Source organism: Pistacia vera, unplaced genomic scaffold, assembly GCF_008641045.1.
Source record: "Pistacia vera cultivar Batoury unplaced genomic scaffold, PisVer_v2 Contig73, whole genome shotgun sequence".
Taxonomy (NCBI): Eukaryota; Viridiplantae; Streptophyta; class Magnoliopsida; order Sapindales; family Anacardiaceae; genus Pistacia; species Pistacia vera.
In genome coordinates, this window is record NW_022196590.1 from 642344 (window position 1) to 669452 (window position 27109).

The following is a 27109-nucleotide window of genomic DNA, read 5'->3' on the forward strand; positions in this document are numbered from 1 at the left end:
AAACAACAACCCGATGTTTTCAGTTTTTCTTTAAATAATCGTAGATTTTAGCGTTTACACTTGTGTGATACGAAAAAAGAGTTTATTGTAATCAAAATTCTAAATTTCTACATAATCTAATCATCTTAATTGAATTTTCTTTTTTTGTTTTAAAACAAATATTTCGATTTAGGTTTGTCAACAAATATTTCGATTTAGGTTTGTCGGATTTATATTTACACCCTATTAGCCCGTAAGACATCACATGCTTGAATCAACAGCCTGGTTCGGTTTATATTTTCGGGTTTGGGTGGGTACTTACGTTTACCCATCTTCGCTAACGTCTGTTAAATCCTGGGTCAATATTCGATTTTTAAATGGCAGGACAACTAGTAAGCGAAAATCAAATCATTCTCTCGTTAAATACATTGAAAATTATTTGGAAAATGAAGCTGAATCTGGGAAAGAGAGCGAGTCTCTCTTGATCTCAGCCTGTCAAACCCGTCAATACATCTCCTGCAGGTTCCTTTCTCACTCTCTCTAAAATCAGTTTAATATTTACTCTTCATTTTCAAATTCTTTTTCTTTTTGTTTTATAATTTTTAGCTACTTAATTTGGTCGAATATGATTTTTGAATTGAATCAAACAAACTAGGGTTTTGTAGAAATGAGATTTGGGAATTCTTTTTTAATCCATTGATTTGTGAATTCGTGTTTAATCCATTGATTACGGATTCTTGTTGAGTTCATTGATTTTCGAATTCTTGTTTAATTTATTGATTTATGTTTGTTTTATTAGTGGATCCATGTAGATGTGTGGTTTTATAGTAATTCTGTATTTATGGTTTTCGTTACAATCTTAGTGAACAACAATGGATGCTTGCAGGGTATTTCATTTGCTGCGTGTCGGGATTATGCTTGACTGATGTTTGAAACTTCTCTGTTAATCAAGTTGTGATAAATTTTGTAGAAAATGGAATCATTTGCTTTCAAATTAGTTAATACAACACTGAACTGGGTGACGTTGGCTCTAGATGCTCCGTCTGCCCGAGCTGTTGTTTTTGGAGTGCATATTGGCGGTAACTTCTAAATTCCAATATATTTGTGGGTATTTTTGTATCTTTTAGGGATGAAACCTTGTCTGACTGAATTAAGGTTGTTTTGGAACTCTGTCGGTACTTGATAGGCCATTTGTTTGTGGAACTTCTTCTTCTTGTGGTCATTCTTTTCCTACTTTCCCAGAAAAGTTACAAGCCTCCCAAGCGGCCGCTAACGAAGAAGGTTTGTGTGACAGCTCTTCTTTGAACTTGTCATTTCATCCACAATTATGGTTCAAAAAATGCATTTATGTCTGTTCTTATGATAAGGGTTGTAACAAGGGCTTTAATTACATGTCTTATGCTGGTGAATTTTTTTATTATGTATGGTTCTAGAGAAGTATACGATGTTAGTAGAAGCTGGGAAATTGTTGGTCGGCTTTATGAAAAATTTCCTCATTGGGGATACGTCACATGTTTGTATTTTTTTTAGATTGAAAAATCTCCATCAAGTGTTGATGCTGTATAGCCATATGAGTTTTTCATGAATTGCCCCATCTTTTAACATATGCATTTAAATTTTATTGATTATTTGTCAGATTTACTTTGTATCCTTTATGACGCTTAATCTGTTTCTGGTGCTCATTCGTTTCTCTAAAATGTCATTGTTTTCATAGTAGTTTGTCTACCATTCACTCTGATGTACATAATGTTGTATCAACCTAACATTGCTTAAAAGTTTGCTTGACTTCAATAGGAAATAGATGAGCTATGCGATGAATGGGTTCCAGAATCCCTTATTCCTCCTATCACAGAGGAGATGCAATATGAACCCCCAGTACTGGAAAGGTAAAAAATTGAAGTTATTTATATAGTACATTTTGTTTGAATGTAGCAAAGTTATGCTGCTGCCTCGATATATTGCTTATTTGTCTCACTTTTTAGATTAAAGGGGTACCCTGTATCTTCTGATCTTTAGTTTCATAATCTTTCTTTCTCTACAAAAGTCAAGTTCTTTAATGATACTACTCGTTTTCCCTGTATTTGATATGTTTCAATTGCCATTATTGTTCACACTAAATTATAGTGTACAAAGTCATAATTATTACCTTATGCGTCTTAATTAATTTTTATGTTTTGCAATTTAAAACTATTGCCTTACATGTCTCAGTTAATTTATGTTTTTTTGTAAGACATCTGTTCTATATGATTTACTCTAAAACAAGGAATCGTGGAATTCTAAGATTGAGAGTCATTTTTTCTGAACAATCGATTAGTTTTTTGAAAAGTATCTTAGTTCACAAGTTGCTTTTGATGCAGTGCTGCTGGGCCACATACAATAATTAATGGGAAAGAAGTTGTGAATTTTGCCTCTGCAAATTATCTTGGATTTATTGGACATGAGAAGTTACTTGTAAGAAAAGCTATTTTCATTATTAATTTGTGTCTACCATGATTATGGGCACTAGGATTCTCGCATGTAAAAGAACTCTGTGGCTTGGTCACTTCATAAAAGTTGTAGTCCTGGATGTGTAGATGAATTTGGCTTTTGAATCACCTCTTTCGATATCTAAAGCTACAGTAGGCCATTCGAAGACTCATACTCAGCTAGGAAATCCTTCCGCGAGTAGGATTCCAGGTCCGGCTTTGCAACAACTAATGAGGACACAAACGAACTCGGATTCTCACCCATAATACCTTCCTGGAATGCTTGATTTGTCTACTTTACTTTCCCTGAACCCTTTTGCAATCGAGAAATCTGACTCTATGAAAAACCTGAAAACGCAGCATTGGTCAGAATAAACAAAACTCTGGAATTTCCTAATATTTTCTCAATTATTTATAAAGTCTATCCAATTGCCAACACAAATAAACTCAATCAACTCAATTAGGCATAAACATAACAAAAAACATAATATGGAAGGAATAAAATATTAAATTACACTCTCTCAGCGCCCAACATAGTGCCTTTGGTAATCAACACTCCTTTACTCTACTCCACAAGGGAATCAATCAGGACTGAGATGATAGACAAGGCTCCCACAGACCTCTTAAATATCGAGGCTTAACGACCATGATGCAAGAAGGTGGTAAGGTGGCAGCATTAGAGGCCGAGAAAGCCAACTCCGGACTAAAAACCAACTTTACGAGAGTAGGTAACTCAGTTTTATTCACTTGACTTCCTCATGATCAGGTGCTCAGGAATTGCTTTCGCGTCTCGATAAGCTCATGCAAAACTTGTCAACCCTGACCTTGGAAGCTCAAACAGAGATCTGCAATCCTCCCATATCTAGTCGTCCTTAACAGATGGCTCAACCTTACACAATCCAGTAACTGATCCTCCTTACAAACATCTTCTCTCAGTTGACCCCCCTCACACTGAACCCATTGTTTAGACAATCCAAAACCACAGTTTCAGACATCAGCCACTATTGTCACCACACCCTACCAACCTGACTGATAACCCGTACTGCGAACTCTTAGGCTCGGCTCTCCTCTATGGGTCAGCGAACAACATACGCCCAACAACCCATCCTGGTATAACCATCCTTGTAGCTTTAGTCATCCCTAAAATACACTCTGTGTCATTCATGCGATCGGAATAGTTGTTCGATCACATTGGGGCTCACTCAACCTAAATGAGCAATGATACTCTCCAATTCCCAACCAAACCATTATGGAGCAAACCTGCAATCCACACATTATGATGCGACTCACCTTGGCGCACCAAGTGTCACAAGTATACAACCAAATCGATGCACACTATTATCCACAGGCACCCCTCTTGAGCAATATTGGCAGAAAAGTAGCCAATAAAAAGGCCATGATGAGATGCATACTAGGTGCCCACCTCACCGAAAAAGCTTGCCTTACACTACGCAGTCCCCATTTGGATTCAATACCTTAGCGAAATCCATGTAAATTCATTATACCCAACATGAACCATATATGGGACAACTGACCCAGATGATCGCATAGCTTCGTATAAGTATACCAAATATCTCAGGGAAGCCTAATGTGCAAGAGCTTCGGTTCCAACCTCTTAGGACGGCTTTACAGTAGTACACTAATCTCCCCACAACACCATAAGCTCTTTTGCTCAACTGATCGACACCTTGTCGAGCAATTTGCCAGCAGCAAAAAACTGGAGAAGCTATCAGCCAATTTATATCGAGTGTACCAAAGAAGGCGACACCCCTGCGAGAGTATGTTAGTCGCTTCAAACAGGAGAAAATCCCCATCCCTTCCTGCTTGATGGCGAGTTTAAAAAGACCTTACCAACTCGACAAACACAACGGAAGATGCATTGGCTTGGCATAATCCAAATCATGGAAAGGATGAAGCCAACCAGATGTGACATAACTGTTATGATGATCGCAACCAAAACTAATGACAGGCGTCCAAAGCTCACTTTTATGACCACATTATCCCACTCAGTCTCGTGGCCCCAACCATCACATAGAAAACCGTATGATAGACAGCCTGCCTACCCAAATAGACACCCATCTAGCTCACATTGTTCAAAGTTCCAGATTACATCCTCACATTGCCCCCTAATGGCAATTATGAAAGATATGGGCAGACTGTCAAATATCCAGCTAAGTTAGACCAAACGTCAAGAGAAACACTTTCAAATGGTCTAAGTTCGACCATGATCACGAACACAACATGCTGATTGCATCGGTTTGAGACTGGAGGTCGCAGCACTGCTAAAAAGTGCACCTGAGAGATATACCGACTGACAAGGGAAGTAACCCTGAACTAGAAGTAACAATGAGCGGTCCCCCCTCCCAAGTCCAAACCAAGGGATTCTTAATATCTATCCGAGGGCTTAGTATTAGTGGGTCAATTATTCATCGACAAAGAGACATGCTCCAACAACCACCACCAGATGTCCATCATCACATCTACCCATGCAGCCATCCTTAAACAGATCATTCAATTTGAAGACGATGACCCTATCACCCTAATCGTATATACCATGATGCCCTAGTGATTAACTCAGATCGCCATATCTCGTTTAGGAAATTTTGGAAGACGGAGATCCTCAACCAACATACTTTTTTTGGAAGCAATGAAGATGATGGGTTAATGAAGCTGACATAAGTAACACCCAACCATCCTAGTCGGGTTCAGCTCAGAGCAAAATATACCATTGGTGAGATTGTTTTACTTGTCTATGCTTGCGGTGTGAATCGTCAAATATTTTCTTGGTCTTGACCTGCCCTCCCCCTACAATGTTGTCATGGCCGACCTTGGATCCATGACATGATAGTCATTCCATCCACCACATTCCATCGGACAATCAGGTTTCCTACCAAGTGGGGAGTGAGTGAAATCAGGGGCGATCCTAAAGTTTCCAAAAATGTTACAATTGCCTTCAAGGTAGTCACAACAATTATAGTCAAATCCAACTCCCTAAGCGAGCCTGACGAACTATCAATGGAGATTTGAGGTATAGATACACCTCAGATGACCTTGATAAGAAGACACAAATTGATTCTTGACCTAGTCCGCTATTAAGGAATGGTTGATCGAATTCTTGCAGCAGAATATGACTACTTCACTTGGTCTCATTGAATATGACAGGGATCAGTCTGGTGCATCATCCACCACATCGCGGTGGACCCCATCATCCTCATGAAACGAAGAGAAAAAGTTCGCACCAGAGAGAAACCAAATCATCAATGAGGAGGTTGAGAAATGTTGGGTAATGGGTTGTGCGAGGTACATTATCCAGATTGGTTAGCAAATGTAGTGGTGGTCAAGAAATAATGGAAAATGAAGTTTGTATAAACTTCACGACCTAAATGAAGCATCCTCGAAAGATTCATTCCCATTTCCCATATAAACATGCGGTAGACGCCACAACGCATCGACATGAGCTCTCGCTTCATAGATGCCTTTTCAAGCTACATTAGATCCTGATGTATCCGATACCAAGAAGATAGCTTTCATCATCGAAAAAGGCACATACTGTTATAAAGTACTTTTCGACTCAAGAATCAGGGGTGATTTGTCAACGCTGGTAAATAAGATGTTCGCTGAACAATTGGGAGACACGATGGAGGTGTTTATAGACAACATGTTCCCCAAATCCTTAATGCCAATCAACACCTCGACACCTGAGCCAAGCATTCTCGATACTCAGAAGTAAAACATGAAGCTTAACCTTGCCAAGTGTTCGTTTGAGGTCCATTCGGGAAGTTTTTAGGGTACATGGTGACTTAGCATAACATAGAGGCAAACACTGATCAAATCCGAGCTGTGCCACATGTTCTTCGTACACTCAAGAAACCCAAAAATTTGAATGGACCCTAACTTGCGAATAAGCCTCACGACAGCTAAAGGTACTTGACTCCCCCCCCCCCCCTTTCTTCAAACCCTTCATAGAAGACATTTTATACATCTGTCTGTTTCTAAAATGCTATCTTAGCCATTTTAGCTAGGAAAATAATGAGAAACACTGCTTGTGTATTATGTGAGTAGTCTCCTCGACATTGAGACTCGTACAACTACTGGAGAATTGGCCTTATCACTCATCCATGCCCCTAGAACTTTGTCCATACTTCTAGTGTCATTCCATAGTCGTCTCACCACATTCCCACTGAAGAGATCCTTCACAAACTGAAGCTATTAGGAAGACTCATCTAGTGGACAGTCAAGCTAAGTGATTTGATATATCCTACCAAACCGGATACCATAAAGTCTAAGCATTGGTTGATTTCATTGCCGACCTCACTCCAACACATCATCCACAAAAGTTGTTGTGCATGACAAGTGTCGAGTCTCTAAGTGGATTCTCTCAGTCGAGGGGTTAGTAATTCGAATGAAAGTGGTTTGGGCATCGTATTAATTCATCAGAGGGAGACATCGTCCAAAGAGCCATCAAATGCGACTTCGAGTGTACTAAATGAGTTGAGTATAAGACATTAATAGCTGAGCTCACCTTGGCAAAAGACGTAGGAGTAACAAAATTAAGGTCAAGTCCGACTCTCAGCTAATGGTTAATCAACTCCAAGGGACCTACCAAGCCCGAGATACCAAGATGAACACATACCTCACATAGTAAAAGAACTCTAGTTGACCTTTGAAAAGTTTACAATCATCCAGATCCACGATCGAGAAGCTTAAGTAGATGCCTAGCCAACCTGGATCATCCTTCAAGGGTCTCTTCACAACCTCCCTTTCCTGCATGGCCATCGACTGGAATCCCACCAGGAAACACCTTATCCCTAGAGAGCCTTCGGAAGTATTAGACATCAACTCTGTTGACTCATGGATAACACCAATCATTCGATACTTGGAAAATGATGAACTCCCCCTGACAAGAATGAAGCTCACCGACTGCAGAGCCAAGGCTACCATCGCTTCACAATCTATGAGGGTCAACTATTGAAGAGTCCTTTTCCTAGCCCCTATCTCAAATGCATCACTCTAAAACAAGCCAAGTATGTCATCGACGAGATACACGAAGGCGAGTGCGAAACCATGGTAGAGATTATCTCGCCCACAGAGTGATCACAGTCGTTTATACTAGCCTTCCATGCTATTTATGTTAGCGCTTACGCCAAGGCTGTGATAGTTGTCAAAGGTTTGCTAATGTCTCGCACCTCCCTCTTGAAAGACTTAACTCCATTCTCACTCCCTAGCCATTTATAATTAAGGGATGGACATAGTTGGTAAACCTCCAACTGTACCGAACAACAAGTATACATGCTGATAGTCACTGACTACTTCACTAAATAGATAGAAGCTGGGCATTCGCCTAGGTGTGAGACAAGAAGTGAAGGGATTCATCTAGAGAATGTAATATGTAGGTCGTATACAAGGAATGTTCACTGATAATGGATCCCCATTTATAGCTCCGATTCAAGACTTTTATGATATTGTGGTATCAAGTTTAGCTTCTTAACACCTCGTAATCCTCAGTCAAACGGGCAGCAGCGCTCAACAAACGGTGATTCAGACACTCAAGAAATGCCTCAGAAAGCTAACGGTTTGGCAGATGACTACTTGGAGTGCTTTGGTCTTATCGAACACAACCCACTCATCCACTGAAAACACCCTTCTCACTACTATGGTTCAGAGGCAGTCATCCAGTTGAGGTCTGTACCCTTCAACCAAACTCCAATGGACAGATATTAGACAACGACCAAATCTTTGTCACAACTGGATGCCATCGATGAGCTGAGGGATCAAGATCACTCAAGAATGACACATATCAGTAATGAGTTGCTCACACTAATCAACGTAATGTCGTAAGAGCTTTAAGGAGAGTTGGGTGCTTTGCAAGTCTTTAAAATACTAAGAGATTAACGTTGGGAAGTCACCCTATAGAAAGGCCATATAAGGTAACCAGAGTAATGGGCAAGGGCACCTACAGGCTCTAGAATCAAGAGGGAAAAAAAATCAATAATAGTTGGAACACCATCCATCTCAAATGGTACTATTTTTAGTAATGCTTTATTTTCCCTTTTAGTTTTTTTTGTTAAAAAAGGTGAGTGGCATGTCCACCTCTTCTCCAACAGTCAGCCTTTTGGCCAAGTATAATAAAAGATATTTAGCGAAGAAATTGTTCAACTTTAATCGATATCACGACTCGGTTGCAGGCTTAATTACATCGACAGTCGATCATGCTACTGAGTCTCGACAAACATAGTACGACAGTTTATTCAACTTCAATTGATATACATCAACTCGTTCACAAGGCCCAAATTACATCGATAGTCGATCACGCCGATGCGCTCAGCACACTTAGTATCAACAAGTTTATTCAACTTCAACGATACACTCGACTCTTGCGAGCCCAATTACATCAACATTGTCATGCTGCCCGGCCTCGACCCACTTGATCGACAAGTTTATTCAACTTCAATCGATATCATCATTCGTCTCAAGCCCGAATTACATCAAAAATCGGCCATGCCATCGAGACTCTAAACATCTAAATTTCATATACTAATTTACAACGATTCAATCAACAATCAGCCATGCTAACTAAACACCGAAACATCTAGCTTACATCTGCTGATTTGTATCACTAATTTACATCGACAATCGGCCATGTCAACCTAACATGGGCACATTTGCATCAGGGATTCGATCACTCGACAAGCACGTGAATTCTTGAAAACTAAAACATTCCAAATATGCAAATCCACGTAACATAAAGACCACAACACTTGGTAATGGGGAAATAAAAAATGATCTATTAAAAGTTTATAGCCTACATCTGCAAAAAGTTGTGATACAAAGCGAACAAGGCATCACGTGCCTGAAAGGTCTAAGACGTATTGACAAAAGCTTAAAACTAAGGGTCACCAGGACCTGCTATCCTCATGATCCTGATCCCCAGTCGGCCAACCTCTTTCTCTTGACTACTGATCCACTAACAGTGGCTACACTTATGGACTCGGTCGAACCCGCTAAGCTTCCTCCTATTCTTCAACAAAATCTTTTGATCTTTAGGATTAGACTCGGCTCACCCACCTTCCATTCGGTCATTGACACCCGGCTGCCTCAACCTCTATTTCCTCCCAAGCTCTATGTCGCCATCAGGGTCCCAATGTGCAGTCTTCCGACCTTGTATTACTTCATCAGCTCGTCACAAGCCTGATCATGACATCCTTAACATGGATTTGCAACGTTCCCTGAGTGCAATTGACTTTTCCTCTATTTTTTAGCTAGTTCTCTCTCACTTCAAAAAGACCTTATCAGAAGAACTCTCCTTCCGTTCTTCAACGTTGAGCCTCCTAGTTTTCAATGACCATTGGACTTGGTAAACTTTAGATTCGCATCTTACGCACTGCAACCTTCTTCAAATAGAGAGTCACACTCAAAGCCTATAAGAAACGTACGAGTTAGTTCCATAACTTAGCAAAAATTAGAAATTAAAAGTACTAAAGCTGTCGAGTCACTGTCCTACTCGGCCATTATAGTCGCCCCCATCTGGTCAGTCGCATCTCATCCGTACAAAAATTAGCAGCCAAATTATCATCCGTGCATAGAGTAGATCGATGCCTGTTGGGAAGAGTGATAGTCACTTTTCATCCTATCAAACAGGACTTCCTTAATACCTGGCTTCTGTCGACGACTGACCGAAAGTAGGATTGACTCATTTTGCAACTTGATCCCTCATTAGGCTGACTCCCTCTTCTTTTGGCTCTGCGCTATGCGCCACATCACTCGCATTCGGTATATCAACCTTCAGTTTCCTCATCAGCCTTTCTCGATGGCAACCTCCTAGGTATGGTGTGAAGAAACAAATGCCCGAATAGTGGCTGATTGCTACAGCAAATCAGTAGCATGTGCCACAGTTACTTTGATGAGGGAAGGGGATACCTCTTTGAATAGCTTCCATTTGGACCAAGATGACTCTCCTTAAGTTGAACTTTTTAGATCACTCTCTAGTCTGTTCCTTCGAAATGACAACTGGTCATTCACTTATTTGAATTTTAAGGATTTTTTTCTCTGCCCACTTCTCTTTGATGGCTGAAATTCGCCCAGCAGGAACGAAAGTGAGAATTACGTCAGTCGAGATCGTCTCTGCTCTGTCAGCTCTGTCAAAGTCAGGATCTACAAAAGAAAGGGAGATAAACTTAGTATCACAAGTATAAACAAAATCAATCTCTCACCCTGGCTCTCCATGTGTATGGTATCCGCCCGACCTCTCTATCAAATACAGTCTTGTCCTTTATGAAGAAGAACCGCTCCTTCTAGTTCTGTCGCTCGACCTAGGTTCATCACCAAGTGGAGTCGGTGGTGCCTAAGGGTGATGGAAATCTACTTTCTCTTGGTCATGCTCCTTCAGATAAAAGGAATGCAGACGCTCATGCAAATCGAACATGACTTGGTTCTGAGTGCAATAGTTCCAAGCCAATAACCTCCACCCGTTCGACATTATCTATGTTGGTGCGATCATGAAATTGTTTACCACCTCCTAGATGAGCTAGGTATGGGAAGCACAAACCGTCATGAAACCATATCTCATACTGTTTCACCCATCTTTTTTCCTCCTAGTCAACCCCTCATAGCTCTTGGAACTGATTCTCCACTGAACTAGGAACGTAGTACTGCATCGAATCCGTCATTAATCATCTCCTAAAGTAAAGGCAAAAATTTGACGCCTCGATCCCACTACCGGTCGGCTAGGCTCCTTTACCGAGTCCCACTAGTACTGATTGCTCTAGAGTGTTTTGCTCGTCTTTTGTATCTTCCTCACTCATCCCTTGCCTCTGTAAGCTATGACTACTCGACTTAGCAATACCACCGCTCAGAGATGCTCGTTCAGCCCCTTGGAACTTCTACTAGACGTTGCCTTTGTTGGGTAGTGCCCTAGAGCCATTCAATTATTGTAGAATTGACTCTTTGTATAATTTTTTAATCATAAAAAGACTTTTTTTACTATATCATGTAAATCTATCTGTATGTATGATATATGTCCTTAGGATGTAGAATTGTGACGACGGTATCAAATGTCAAATCTTGATAGGAGAGAACCCTATGATCACAATAGGGCCATTCTAGAAATGTCTGTAGCCCAATATTTTCTGACCAAGGACACAGATAATACAGTAAGGTTATCATCGTGTTGACACCTTGTTCGAAAGGTAGTGAATGATCTTACTTGTTAAGGTTGTTTGCCGAGAACCTGTGCAATCTGGGTGCTTACTGTAGGCAAGATCACTGGACTGACCCACCAGAGGATTTCATATAGATGGTAACCCCATCTATAAAATCCTCTACAAATGTAGTGCATGTGATCTTATAGACTTGAGATCACCAGGTGTGCCTTGTGCACGATTGTAGTTTGATAAGTATTAGAGTTGTCAATACGGTATGATTGACGTTTTGAGGAGGTATCAAGATGTGTGAGTGATAGAGATTCATCACTCCTGGGGAAGGGAGAAGTTATCTCAGACACATTCAGTGTGACAATGACACAAAAGCTATGGCCATAGTGGATTGAGTTGTTGCTCAATCCAATTTATTTCCGATCATTGGTCCAGTAATGAAACAAATATACGAGAGTAACTGAGGTTGACATTATTTAGTACCCTCGCTATGAGATAACAGATGATGAAAGGATTTAATTGCATGTAACCATATCGTTGATAAGTAGCTATTTCGCTAAATCTGATCTATTGGATGACCATGATGCCTTACTAGGGCCAAATTTTAGTCTGTGTGTAGTGAGACGATTAATTGGTATTAATCATGAACTATTCACTGTCGGTATGATACGGAGCCTATAGGTCACACACTTGAAGATAATTTAAGAATCTTTGTATAAGGGCTATTTTCATCTTTTAGGACAAAGTTATTTTGGTAATCTCACAGTACAATTAAATTTGCTGAGGTTGTTGCTTGTATTTATTTAATATAAAATTAATTAGTGAGATTATATTTCAATATATGTATGCATATATTTAAACGATTATTATTTAATTAAATGTTAATATATTTATAAATATATTAATGATTTTAATTATAATAATAATTAATTAAAATAAAATCCATACAAGGATGTTTGGATACAAGGTGATTAGGGTTGGAGCCCATACCTATTCTTTATAGGAAGGGTTTTAGCACATGCACTATATAAGTACATGTGTGTTAAGAAATTATTCATTCATTATTGAAAGAAAAGAGGCGCCCCTTTACTCTCACCCTCTCAACTTTCCCTTTCTAAGTGAATCAAAGATTTCTTTATCAAGTTGTTTCTTGAACCAATTAGTGGATCTAGCAAATCTCTCTTTGTTTCTTCGGATTATCTTCGTATGGATCACGTTCGTTCAATTCTACGTTGAATTGGTAGCGAAGTAGAATCAGGACATTTGAAGGAGCCTCCAAATGTGTGAAGATCTCGTTCCTTGTCTGGACTGATATTATTTTGTGCAGAATTTTGATTTAACTGTGAACTATATAATCTATACCGGATCTTGGCATAAAAGAACGTTTATCCTTTTAATTTTTGTTTTTTTGCTGCGTTGGGTAGATTGATTCCTAACAACTCTTCGGCATTAGACCATAGTGGAGCCTACTCGTACTTACCCACACATCGGTCTCCAATGACTTCCTCACTCAACCCTAGTGTGACATCGATGACAATTTAAACAAGTCTTCATTTTTTGACACGGTCTTGCAGACCGACAGAATGACTAAGGTAATCTAACCTCGATAAACTCCTTCACACCGAATCTAACGCTTCACTCAGCTCAGACAGAGACACCGAGATGAGCGAAGGCTATCCAAAGTGTATCGATTTCATCTTCCCTCACCCAATGAAGCCAACACAAAAATCCTAGAAAGCACAAAATCTCCGATTTCGTTAAAAATGCCATTCGCCAAACAATGACCAAAAACTTGCTAAACACACTTTGTTTACTTGGCACACTCCCAGGACCGATATACTCGGTTTATTGAGAAGAAGAACAGAAAAACCAGAAAAAAAATACAAAAACTCCAAACCCCTTCGAAAGTTTCCCAAAAACTAGCCTAAACACGCTAAAATGCTCCATAAAATAGAAAACAGAAAAAAAACCGAATTCGTAGAGGAAGTTTTTACTATGAATAGAGGTAAAATTCACCTGAATTGCCACAGCAATAGAGAGTTTTAAAAGATGAAGAAATCAAACCCAAGACGAAATGAAAACAAGAGTCCTCTTAGATTTATCTTTTCTGCACATCCATTTGTTAGAATGCCAGTCGGCACCTGGCAATTGGGTGCAACCTTTTGCATTCCTGCTCAAAAGTAGAAACTGATATTTGTCGTACACGTGTCATACAATGGAATCACTTCGAGATCCACAGTTTCCCTTCTCTCACTCAAACTCTATGAAACCCAACACAGTACACGCTCCCATTGCTAAAGCGCCACTAAATCACTCAACAAGACTCGGCTCGACGACAGCCGACCCATCTTAGTGCAAAGTCAACAAGTTTTATGTTTAGACTATACACCTTGGTCTTCCGAGCTGACTAAGTACCACCAGAGTGCAACTTACACCCTATCACTCGACTTAGTCAGCTAAGTGGACACAGCTGCAAGACCATGCCTTGCATCCTAACACTCGACTCAATTAGTCGAATGGAGTCAATTGCATAAGAATGTGTGAGTACAACCAACGGGAACATTTCAAATCCCTCATCAGATATGACACTTGCACTCATCAAAAGAGCATTCGCTAGTCCTGGTAGACCTCCGCTCAGCCTAATTACCTCCTTTCGGACCAGTTACCTACAAGCAAAATACTTTTTAGCTTAGAGAGTGGGGGCTAATTGTGGGGTAAAAAATCACCCGGTCCGTCAGGCCCAGATAGAATTTTTCTACTACAATGGCCCTAGGACACGATCTAACTCTAGCTGGGCTAGCGTTGAATTCATGATTTTGGGCAAAGCCGTGGCCCAAATCTAGCCTTCTCCCCTGGGCGTTATCGACAACCCACTTAAGGCTAGGCCTCCGAACAAGGTAGTGATTCTTCCTGTTCGATTCAATCCTAATTCGTTCAAGATTCCGTCTTGGATGAATTAAGACTCCTGCTCTAATGAAGGCGAGTGATCAGATTTTCCTATTCACTAGATCTCTTCCTTTATGGATTTAGAATCTTATTGGGATACGAAGATCCCAGACTATATATAAAATAGGGTCACCCTACAGTTTGGCATTCAACATTACATCTTCTAACCCTTTAGTTCTCATTCTTGAAAGCTATGCATGGTCACCGTGGTTAGATTCTAACTAAGCTACTGGTAGCCTTTTCTTCCTCTTACCTTCACTAAAAAACCTTAATTATCTTTGCTAACGTTAGCTTTTGATTTAAGTATATACAATAATAAACCAAATGTTAACCTGTTGTGGGGGTCAAAAATCACCTATTCACATTTTATGAATAAATAAAAAATAATAATTTTTAGAACTAAAAAAAAAAAAACAAAGAAACATGCCAAATGATCATTATATATTACATGTGTGATTATTATCTATTTTATTTTATTTATGAAGTTTTGATTTAAGTATATACAATAATAAAACAAATGTTAACTTGTTGTGGGGGTCAAAAATCACCTGGGGTTCAGTTAGGCCCAGATAGGCATTTTCTACTACAACAACCCAAGGACACAATCCAAATCTGGTTGGGCCAATGTCAGATTTCATGATTTTGGGCTAAAACCTGTGGCCCAAATCCAGCCTTCCTTCCGAATGGGCGTTATCGACAACCTACTTAAGATCAGGCCTCCAGAACAAGGTAAGTAGGATTCTTCCTATTTGATTCAATCCTAATTCGTTCAAGATTTCGTATCTTGGATGAATTAGGATTCCTACTGCTAATGAAGGCAAGTGAATCAGGATTTTCCTATTCACTAGACCTCTTCCTTTATGGATTCAGAATCCTTTTGGGATACAAAGATCCCATGACTACTATATAAATAAGGGTCACCCCACTATTTAGGCATTCAACATTAACCTTCTAACCCTTTAGTTCTCATTCTTGAAAGCTATACATTGTCATCGTGGTTTTAGTTCCCTACTAAGCTACTGGTAACCTTTTCTTTCCTTTACCTTCACTAAAAAGCCTTTATTATCCTTGCTGACTTGAGCGTAGGAGTGGCTGTGGCAAACACCACCCCAGTGTTTTCGGTTCACTTCACATTAGTTCCTTTGTGTGTACAAGTGCAGCAGATTGTCAGTGGTCTCAACGTCATAAGATTTGTCCTTCTTTCTATAACCGTAGATTTTAGGGTCTACAGTTTGGCACCTAGTAGCGTGCCGAATGCACCAAATTAATTAACCTTACTAACCTAACTACTAAATTGTATATAGGGTGAGCAAGGGTCGATCCCACAGGGAATGATTTGATTAAATCCTATATTCTATGCCAATAACCACAACAAAGACAACAGGAAAATAAAATAAAATCCTAAACAGTAAACACGACAGCAGAATAATGAAAGGGGTTGTAATCAATGCAATCTAAAGAAACAAATAAATCTCCAATGGTAGAAAATATCAAATTAAAAACAATCAGTTCTCGGTTCAAGATCCACCTAAACATGCATTGGACACGAACTAACCGTAACATTATTCTATCTCGTTATTATGGAATTACTAACCCTAGGAAACAACAAGCTCTGTTACCCGAATTTTCCCTTAATTGTCACTACTGAAATAAACTCTTCAACTAGATCCTAACCATTGAACAACCTAGAATAAACTCTCTAAGTTTAATTCAATGGCAGCCTTAAGAATTAGGAAAAGAGATCAATCCAAGCAACAATCACGCAAGATCGGATTATTTAACTTAGGTTATGTTATTCAAGGTGACAGATTGAAAACTTGTCCGTAATCATCTATCACCATGTGTTACTCATTGAATAGAAATAGGACAATTATGTATCACAATTCCTAACTCTAACAGATAAAATTTTGATTAAATAATTCAGTAAGCCATTACTAAGGGGGTGTTTGTCTAAGCTTATAAGCTGGTCAAACTTGCTTATAAGCTCTAAAATTAAGCTGACCTGTCTGTTTATAATTTTTTTGAGCTTATAAGTTGAGCTTATAAGCTAAAAAAAATAAGTTGGGGGGGAGGTACTTTTTTTTTTTGGGGCTTATAAGCACTTTGCTTATAAGCTAGTTTGGCCAAGTAAAGTGCTTATAAGCTAGTTTGACCAAGTATATTACCATATTATCCTTATTTAATTTTAAAATTCCATAGTATGTCATTGTTTAATGTAGTACCTTTTTTAGTAATTTTATAATAAAATGTACTTATAAGCCCCATTTTACCAAACACGTCAATTACTTATCAGTCACTTATACGTACTTTAACCAAACACGTAATTGCTTAAAATTTCAAATGCTTTTAAGTTAATTTTAGCTTATAAGCAATTGTTGCTTATAAGCTAATTTTCATAGGCTCAGACAAACACCCCCTAAATCACCCAAACAGAAAATTATAAACAATTAAAATAGAATAACATAAATAATTCCAATAAAAACGAGATTGAGAACAATGTTACTGAAGTTAAGTTACACCAATGACATGAATTCAGGCTTCAAAATCCCTTGAACTGAAGAAGAAAGATCAGCCACACATATTGACGTAGAAAGTGAAAAACTAAAAACAAACCTCCACTGCTATTCTACCCTTGTTTAATCTAACAACTCCTAAATAAGTAATGTGTTTTTTCCTTAATTCTCTCCCATGAAAACGGAAATTACTTTCCTAGATCTTTGCTAAACGATAGATTTCCAAAACTGTCAAAATCTTATCAGATATGGAAAACGGAATTCATAATCCAAATTGCACTAGGATTCTCGCAATGTAAAAGAACTCTTCTGGGCTTGGTCACTTCATAAAAGTTGTAGTCCTGGATGTGTAGATGAATTTGGGCTTTTGAATCACCTTCTTTCGATATCTAAAGCTACAGTTAGGTCCATTCGAAGACTCAATACTCAGCTAGGAAATCCTTCCGCGAGTAGGATTCCAGGTCCGGCTTTGCAACAACTAATGAGGACACAAACGAACTCGGATTCTCACCCATAATACCTTCCTGGAATGCTTGATTTGTCTACTTTACTTTCCCTGAAGAACCCTTTTGCAATCGAGAAATCTGACTCTATGAAAAACCTGAAAAACGCAGCATTGGTCAGAATAACAAAAACTCTGGAATTTCCTAATATTTTCTCAATTATTTCATAAAGTCTATCCAAATATGCCAAACTTACAAAATAAACTCTAATCAACTCAATTAGGCATAAAACATAACAAAAAACATAATATGGAAGGAATAAAAATATATAAATTACACTCTCATCAGCGCCCAACATAGTGCCTTTGGTAATCAACACTCCTTTGACATTCTACTCCACAAGGGAATCAATCATGACTGAGATGATAGACAAGGCTCCCACAGACCTCTTAGTAAATATCGAGGCTTTAACGACCATGATGCAACGAAGGTTGGATAAGGTGGCAGCATTAGAGGCCGAGAAAGCCAACATCCGGACTAAAAACCAAACTTTACGAGAGTAGGTAACTCAGTTTTATTCACTTGACTTCACTCATGATCAGGTGCTCAGGAATTGCTTTCGCGTCTCGATAAGCTCATGCAAAACTTGTCAACCCCTGACCTTGGAAGCTCAAACAGAGATCTGCAATCCTCCCATATCTAGTCGTCCTTAACAGATGGCTCAACCTTAAACACAATCCCAGTAACTGATCCATCCTTACAAACATCTTTCTCAGTTGACCCACCACTCACACTTGAACCCATTGTTTAGACAATCCCAAACCAACAGTTTCAGACATCAGCCACTATTAGTCACCACACCCTACCAACCTTGACTGATAACCCGTATCTGCGAAACTCATTAGGCTCGGCTCTCCCCTATGGGTCAAGCGAACAACATTACGCCCAACAAACCCATCCTGGTATAACTCATCCTTGTAGCTTTAGTCATCCCTAAAATACACTCTTGGTCATTCATGCCGATCGGAATAGTTGTTCGATCACATTGGGGCTCGACTCAACCTAAATGAGCAATTGAGTACTCCAATTCCCAACCAAACCATTATGGAGCAAACCTGCAATCCACACATTATGATGCGACTCACCTTGGCGCACCAAGTGGGTCACAAGTATACAACCAAAGCGTCGATGCACAACTATTATCCACAGGCACCCCTCTTGAGCAAATATTGGCAGAAAAGCTAGCCAATAAAAAGGCCATGATGAGATGCATACTAGGAGTGCCCACCTCAACCGAAAAAAGCTTGCCTTACAACTACGCAGTCACCATTTGTGGATTCAATAGCCTTAGCCGAAATCCCATGTAAATTCATTATACCCAACATGAATCCATATGATGGGACAACTGACCCAGATGATCGCATAGCTTCGTATAAGTAATACCAACATATCTCAGGGAAGCCTACATGTGCAAGAGCTTCGGTTCCAACCTCTTAGGACCGGCTTTACAGTAGTACACTAATCTCCCCAACAACACCATAAGCTCTTTTGCTCAACTGATCGACACCTTTGTCGAGCAATTTGCCAGCAGCAAAAAACTGGAGAAGCTATCAGCCAATTTATATCGAGTGTACCAAAGAAGGGACGAACCCCTGCGAGAGTATGTTAGTCGCTTCAACAAGGAGAAAATCCCCATCCCTTCCTGCTTGATGGCGAGTTGTAAAAAGACCTTACCAAACTCGACAAAACACAACGGAAGATGCATTGGCTTGGGCAGTAATCCAAATCAGGTAGGAAGAGGATGAAGCCAACCAGATGTGACATAACTGTTATGATGATCGCAACCAAAGACGTAATGACAGGCGTCCAAAAGCTCACTTTTATGAACCACATTATCCCACTCAGTCTCGTGGCCCCAACCATCACAATAGAAAACCGTATGATAGACAGCCTGCCTACCCAAATAGACACCCATCTAGCTCTACATTGTTCAAAGTTCCAGATTACATCCTCAACATTGACCCAGCTAATGGCAATTATGAAAGATATGGGGCAGACTGTCAAATATCCAGCTAAGTTAGACCCAAACGTCAAGAGAAACACTTTCAAATGGTCTAAGTTCGACCATGATCACGAACACAACATTGCTGATTGCATCGGTTTGAGACTGGAGGTCGCAGCACTGCTAAAAAGTGGGCACCTGAGAGATATACCGACTGACAAAGGGAAGTAAACCCTGAACTAAAGAAGTAACAATGAGCGGTCCCCCCTCCCAAAGATCCAAAACACAAGGGATTCTATAATATCATATCCGAGGGCTTAGTAATTAGTGGGGTCAATTATTCATCAGCAAAGAGACATGCTCAAGCCAACCACCACCAGGATGTCCATTCAACACATCTACCCATGCAGCCATCCTTAAAACAGATCATTCAATTTGAAGACGATGACCCTATCACCCTAATCGTAATATACCATGATGCCCTAGTGATTAACTTGCAGATCGCCAATATTCTCGTTAGGAGAATTTTGGAAGACGGAGGATCCTCAACCAACATACTTTTTTTGGAAGCAATGAAGATGATGGGGTTAGATGAAGCTGACATAAGTAGACACCCAACCATCCTAGTCGGGTTCAGCTCAGAGCAAAAATATACCATTGGTGAGATTGTTTTACTTGTCTATGCTTGCGGTGTGAATCGTCAAATATTCTTCTTGGTCTTTGACTGCCCCTCCCCCTACAATGTTGTCATGGGCCGACCTTGGATCCATGACATGATAGTCATTCCATCCACCACATTCCATCGGACAATCAGGTTTCCTACCAAGTGGGGAGTGAGTGAAATCAGGGGCGATCCTAAAGTTTCCAAAAAATGTTACAAGATTGCCTTCAAGGGTAAGTCACAACAATTATAGTCAAATCCAACTCCCTAAGCCGAGCCTGACGAACTATCAATGGAGGAGTTTGATGAGGTATAGATACACTCAGATGACCTTGATAAGAAGACACAAATTGATTCTTGACCTAGTCCTGCTATTAAGGAATGGTTGATCGAATTCTTGCAGCAGAATAATGACTACTTCACTTGGTCTCATTCGAATATGACAGGGATCAGTCCTGGTGCAATCATCCACCACATCGCGGTGGACCCCAATCATCCTCAGTGAAACAGAAGAGAAGAAAGTTCGCACCAGAGAGAAACCAAATCATCAATGAGGAGGTTGAGAAACTGTTGGGTAATGGGTTGGTGCGAGAGGTACATTATCCAGATTGGTTAGCAAATGTAGTGGTGGTCAAGAAGAATAATGGAAAATGGAGAGTTTGTATAAACTTCACCGACCTAAATGAAGCATGCTCGAAAGATTCATTCCCATTTCCCCATATAAACATGCTGGTAGACGCCACAACCGCAATCGGACATGAGCTGCTCAGCTTCATAGATGCCTTTTCAAGCTACAATTAGATCCTGATGTATCCGAGTGACCAAGAGAAGATAGCTTTCATCATCGAAAAAGGCACATACTGTTATAAAGTGATGCTTTTCGAACTCAAGAATGCAGGGGTGATTTGTCAACGACTGGTAAATAAGATGTTCGCTGAACAATTGGGAGACACGATGGAGGTGTTTATAGACAACATGTTCCCCAAATCCTTAATGGCCAATCAACACCTCGATCACCTGAGCCAAGCATTCTCGATACTCAGGAAGTATAACATGAAGCTTAACCTTGCCAAGTGTTCGTTTGAGGTCTCATTCGGGAAGTTTTTAGGGTACATGGTGACTTAGCATAACATAGAGGCAAACACTGATCAAATCCGAGCTGTGCCACATGTTCTTCGTAACACTCAAGAAACCCAAAGAATTTGAATGGACCCTAACTTGCGAATAAGCCTCACGACAGCTAAAAAGGTACTTGACTTCCCCCCCCCCCCCTTTCTTCAAACCCTTCATAGGAGAGACATTTTATACATACTTGGCTGTTTCTAAAATAGCTATCTTAGCCATTTTAGCTAGGAAAGATAATGAGAAACAACTGCTTGTGTATTATGTGAGTAAGTCGCTCCTCGACATTGAGACTCGGTACAACTAACTGGAGAAATTGGCCTTATCACTCATCCATGCCCCTAGAAAACTTTGTCCATACTTCTAGTGTCATTCCATAGTCGTCCTCACCACATTCCCACTGAAGAAGATCCTTCACAAACTGAAGCTATTAGGAAGACTCATCTAGTGGACAGTCAAGCTAAGTGATTTTGATATATCCTACCAAACCCGGATAGCCATAAAGTCTTAAGCATTGGTTGATTTCATTGCCGACCTCACATCCAACACATCCATCCAGACAGAGAAAGAGTTGTTGTGCATGACAAGTGTCGAGTCTCATAAGTGGATTCTCTCAGTCGAGGGGTTTAGTAATTCGAATGAAAGTGGTTTGGGCATCGTATTAATTTCATCAGAGGGAGACATCGTCCAAAGAGCCATCAAATGCGACTTCGAGTGTACTAAATGAGGTTGAGTATAAGACATTAATAGCTGAGCTCACCTTGGCAAAAGACGTAGGAGTAACAAAATTAGAGGTCAAGTCCGACTCTCAGCTAATGGTTAATCAACTCCAAGGGACCTACCAAGCCCGAGATACCAAGATGAACACATACCTCACATAGTAAAAGAACTCTAGTTGACCTTTGAAAAGTTTACAATCATCCAGATCCACAGGATCGAGAATGCTTAAGTAGATGCCCTAGCCAACCTTGGATCATCTCTTCAAGGGTCATCTTCAGCAACCATCCCTCTTTTGTTCCTGCAGTGGCCAGTCGACTGGAAAGATCCCTAGCCAGGAAACACCCTTATCCCTAAAGAGCCTTCGGAAGTATTAGACATCAACTCTGTTGACTCATGGATAACACCAATCATTCGATACTTGGAAAATGATGAACTCCCCCTGACAAGAATGAAGCTCACCGACTCAGAGCCAAGGCTACCAGCTTCACAATCTATGAGGGTCAACTATTGAAAGAGTCATTTTCTAGCCCCTATCTCAAATGCATCACTCTAAAACAAGCCAAGTATGTCATCGACGAGATACACGAAGGCGAGTGCGAAAACCATGGTAGAGGACGTAGTCTCGCCCACAGAGTGATCACAGTCGATTATTACTAGCCTTCCATGCGAGTTAATTTAGCGGCTTACGCCAAGGGTTGTGATAGTTGTCAAAGGTTTGCTAATGTCTCGCACCTCCCTCTTGAAAGACTTAACTCCATTCTCACTCCCTAGCCATTTATGAATTAAGGGATGGACATAGTTGGTAAACCTCCAACTGTACCCGAACAACAAGTATACATGCTGATAGTCACTGACTACTTCACTAAATAGATAGAAGCTGAGGCATTCGCCTAGGTGTGAGACAAAGAAGTGAAGGGATTCATCTAGAAGAATGTAATATGTAGGGTCGATATACCAAAGGAATTGTTCACTGATAATGGATCCCAATTTATTAGCTCCGGATTCAAGACCTTTTATGATATATGGGGTATCAAGTTTAGCTTCTTAACACCTCGTAATCCTCAGTCAAACGGGCAGGCAGAGTCTTCCAACAAAGCGGTGATTCAGACACTCAAGAAATGCCTCCAGAAAGCTAACGGTGCTTTGGCAGATGAACTACTTGGAGTGCTTTGGTCTTATCGAACCACAACCCACTCATCCACTGGAAAGACACCCTTCTCACTAACATATGGTTCAGAGGCAGTCATCCCAGTTGAGGTCTGTATCCCTTCAACCAAACTCCAATGGACAGATCATTAGACCAACGACCAAAATCTTTGTCACAACCTGGATGCCATCGATGAGCTGAGGGATCAAGATCACATCAAGAATGACACATATCAGTAATGAGTTGCTCAACACTGCAACCGTAATGTTCGAGTAAGAGCTTTTAAGGAAGGAGATTGGGTGCTTTGCAAAGTCTTTTAAAATACTAAAGAGATTAACGTTGGGAAGTCAACCCTAACTAGAAAGGCCCATATAAGGTAACCAGAGTAATGGGCAAGGGCACCTACAGGCTCTAGAATCAAGAGGGAAAAAAAATCAATAATAGTTGGAACACCATCCATCTCAAATGGTACTATTTTTAGTAAACTGCTTTTATTTTCCCTTTTAGTTTTGTTTGTTTAAAAAAGGGTGAGTGGCATGTCCACCTCTTCTCCAAGCAGTCAGCCTTTTGGCCAAGTATTAATAAAAGTATATTTAGCGAAGAAAATTGTTCAACTTTAATCGATATACATCGACTCGGTTGCAAGGCTTGAATTACATCGACAGTCGATCATGCTAACTGAGTCTCGACAAACATAGTATCGACAAGTTTATTCAACTTCAATTGATATACATCAACTCGTTCACAAGGCCCAAATTACATCGATAGTCGATCACGCCGATTGAGCCTCAGCACACTTAGTATCAACAAGTTTATTCAACTTCAAACGATACACATCGACTCGGTTGCGAGACCCGAATTACATCAACAGTTGGTCATGCTGACCGGGCCTCGACACACTTAGCATCGACAAGTTTATTCAACTTCAATCGATATACATCAATTCGGTCTCAAGGCCCGAATTACATCGATAGTTGGCCATGCCAATCGAGACTCTAAACATCTAAATTTACATATACTAATTTACAACGATTCATATCAACAATCAGCCATGCTAACTAAACACCGAAACATCTAGCTTACATCTGCTGATTTGTATCAACTAATTTACATCGACAATCGGCCATGTCAACCTAACATGGGCACATTTGCATCAGGGATTCGATCACTCGACCTAAGCACGTGAATTCTTGAAAACTAAAACATTCCAAATATGCAAATCACACAGTAACATAAAGAAACACAACACTTGGTAATGGGGCAAATAAAAAATGATCTATTAAAAGTTTATAGCCTACATCTGCAAAAAGTTGTGAGTACAAAAGCGAACAAGGCATCACGTGCCTGAAAGGTCTAAGACAGTATTGACAAAAGCTTAAAAACTAAGGGTCAACAGGACCTTGCTAATCCTCATGAGTCGACTGATCCCCAGTCGGCCCAACCTCTTTCTCTTGACTACCTGATCCACTAACAGTGGCTACATCCTTAATGGACTCGGTCGAACCCGCTAGAGCTTCCTCCTAGTCTTCAACAAAATCTGTTTGATCTTTAGGATTAGACTCGGCTCACCCACCTTCCATTCGGTCATAAAAACCGGCTACCTCAACCTCTATTTCCTCCCAAAGCTCTATGTCGCCATCAGGGTCCCAATGTGCAGTCTTCCCGACCTTGTATTACTTCATCAGCTCGTCACAAGCCTTGATCATGACATCCTAAACAATGGATTTGCAACGTTCCCTGAGTGCGACTGACTTTTCCTCTCTTTCTTAGCTAGTTCTCTCTTTACTTTAAAAAGCATCTTCTCGAAAAAAACTCTCCTTCGCGTTCTTCAACGTTTGAGCCTCCTGGTTTTTCAAACCGATATTGGACTTGGTCAACTCTTAGATTCGCGCATCTTACGCGACTGCAACCTTCTTCAAATAGAGAGTCACACTCAAAGCCTATAAGAAAACGTACGAGTTAGTTCCATAACTTAGCAAAAAATTAGGAAATTAAAAAGTACTTAAAGCTGTCGAGTCACTGCCTACTCGGCCATTATAGTCGCCCCCATCTGAGTCAGTCGCATCTCATTAACAGGTAGCAAAAACGATTCAGCCAAATTATTCATCCAGCTGCATTAGAGTAGATCGATGCCATGTTGGGAAGAGTGATAGTCACCTTTTCATCCTTATCAAACAGGACTTCCTTAGATGACCTGGCTTCTGTCGACGACTGACCGAAAGTAGGAGTTGACTCAGTTTGCTGAACTTGATCCCTCATTAGGGCTGACTCCCTCTTCTTTTTGGCTCTGCGCTATGCAGCCACATCACTCGCATTCGGTATATCAACCTTCAGTTTCCTCATCAGCCTTTCTACGATGGCAACCTCCTTAGGTATTAGTGGATGAAGAAACAAATGCCCGAATAGTGGCTGATTGCTACAGCAAATCAGTAGCATGTGCCACAGTTACTTTGATGAGGGGAAGGGGATACCTCTTTGAATAGCTTCCATTTTGGACCAAAGATGACTCGTCCTTAAGTTGAACTATTTTAAGATCACTCTCTAGTCCCCTTGTTCCTTCGAAATGACAACTGGTCATTCACTTATTTGAATTTTAAGGATTTTTTTTCTCTGACCACTTCTCTTTTGAGTGGCTGAAATTCGCCCAGCAGGAACGAAGTGAGAATTATCGTCATGTCGAGATCGTCTCTGCTCTGTACAGCTCTGTCAAAGTCAGGATCTACAAAAGAAAGGGAGAATAAGACTTAGTAATCACAAGTATAAACAAGAATCAATCTCTCACCCGTGGCTCTCCATGTGTATGGTATCTCGCCCCGACCTCTCTTATCAAATACAGTCTTGTCCTTTATGAAGAAGAACCGCTCCTTCTAGTTCTTGTCGCTCGACCTTAGGTTCATCACCAAGTGGAGTCGGTGGTGCCTAAGGGTGATGGAAAATCTATCTTTCTCTTGGTCATGCTCCTTCAGATAAAAGGAATGCAGACGCTCATGCAAATCGAACATGACTTGGTTCTGAGTGCATAATAGTTCCAAGCACAACAATAACCTCCACCCGTTCGACATTATCTATGTTGGTGCGATCATGAAATTGTTTACCACCTCCTAGATGAGCTAAGGTATGGGGAAGCACAAACCGTCATGAAACCATATCTCATACGTGTTCACCCATCTTTTTGCCTCCTAGTCAACCCGCTCATAGCTCTTCGGGAACTGATCTCCACTGAACTAGGAACGTAGTACTGCATCTGAATCCGTCATTAATCATTCTCCTAAAGTAAAGGCAAAAATTTGACGCCTACGATCCCACTACCCGGTCGGCTAGGCTCCTTTACCGAGTCCCCACTAGTACTGATTGCTCTTAGAGTGTTTTGGCTCGTCTTTTGTATCTTCCTCACTCATCCCTTGCCTCTGTAAGCTATGACTACTCGACTTAGCAATACCACCCGGCTCAGAGATGGCTGCGTTCAGCCCCTTGGGAACTTCTACTAGTACGTTGCCTTTGTTGGAGTAGGTGCCCTAGAGCCATTCAATTATTGTAGAATTGACTCTTTGTAATAATGTTTATTAATCAATAAAAAGACATTTTTTTACTATATCATGTAAATCATATCTGTATGTATTGATATATGTCCTTAGGATGGTAGAATTGTGACGACGGTATCAAATGTTTCAAATCTTGATAGTGAGAACCCTATGATCACATATGATGGCCATTCTAGAAATGTCTGTAGCCGCAATATTATTCTGACCAAGGACACAGATAATACAGTAAGGTTATCATCGTGTTGAACGACCTTGTCGAAAGGTAGTGAATGATCTTACTTGTTAAGGTTGTTTGCCGAGAACCTGGTGCAACACATGGGTGCTTACTGTAGGCAAGATCACTGGACTGACCCACCAGAGGATTTCATATAGATGGTAACCCCATCTATGGAATAAATCCTCTAACAAATGGTAGTGCAT

General features: G+C 40.3%; 1 protein-coding gene across 2 annotated transcripts in view; it reads left to right on the forward strand.

The window, feature by feature from the left end:
- The first annotated feature begins 370 nt into the window (after positions 1-370).
- LOC116115055 (long chain base biosynthesis protein 1) overlaps positions 371-27109 on the forward strand; it is a 37775-nt gene continuing 11036 nt past the window's right edge. For both annotated transcript variants that reach the window (XR_004125612.1, XM_031401187.1), the window contains exon 1: positions 371-501. The gene's annotated coding sequence lies outside the window, so the exon portion shown is untranslated. The remainder of the gene's footprint in view (positions 502-27109) is intronic.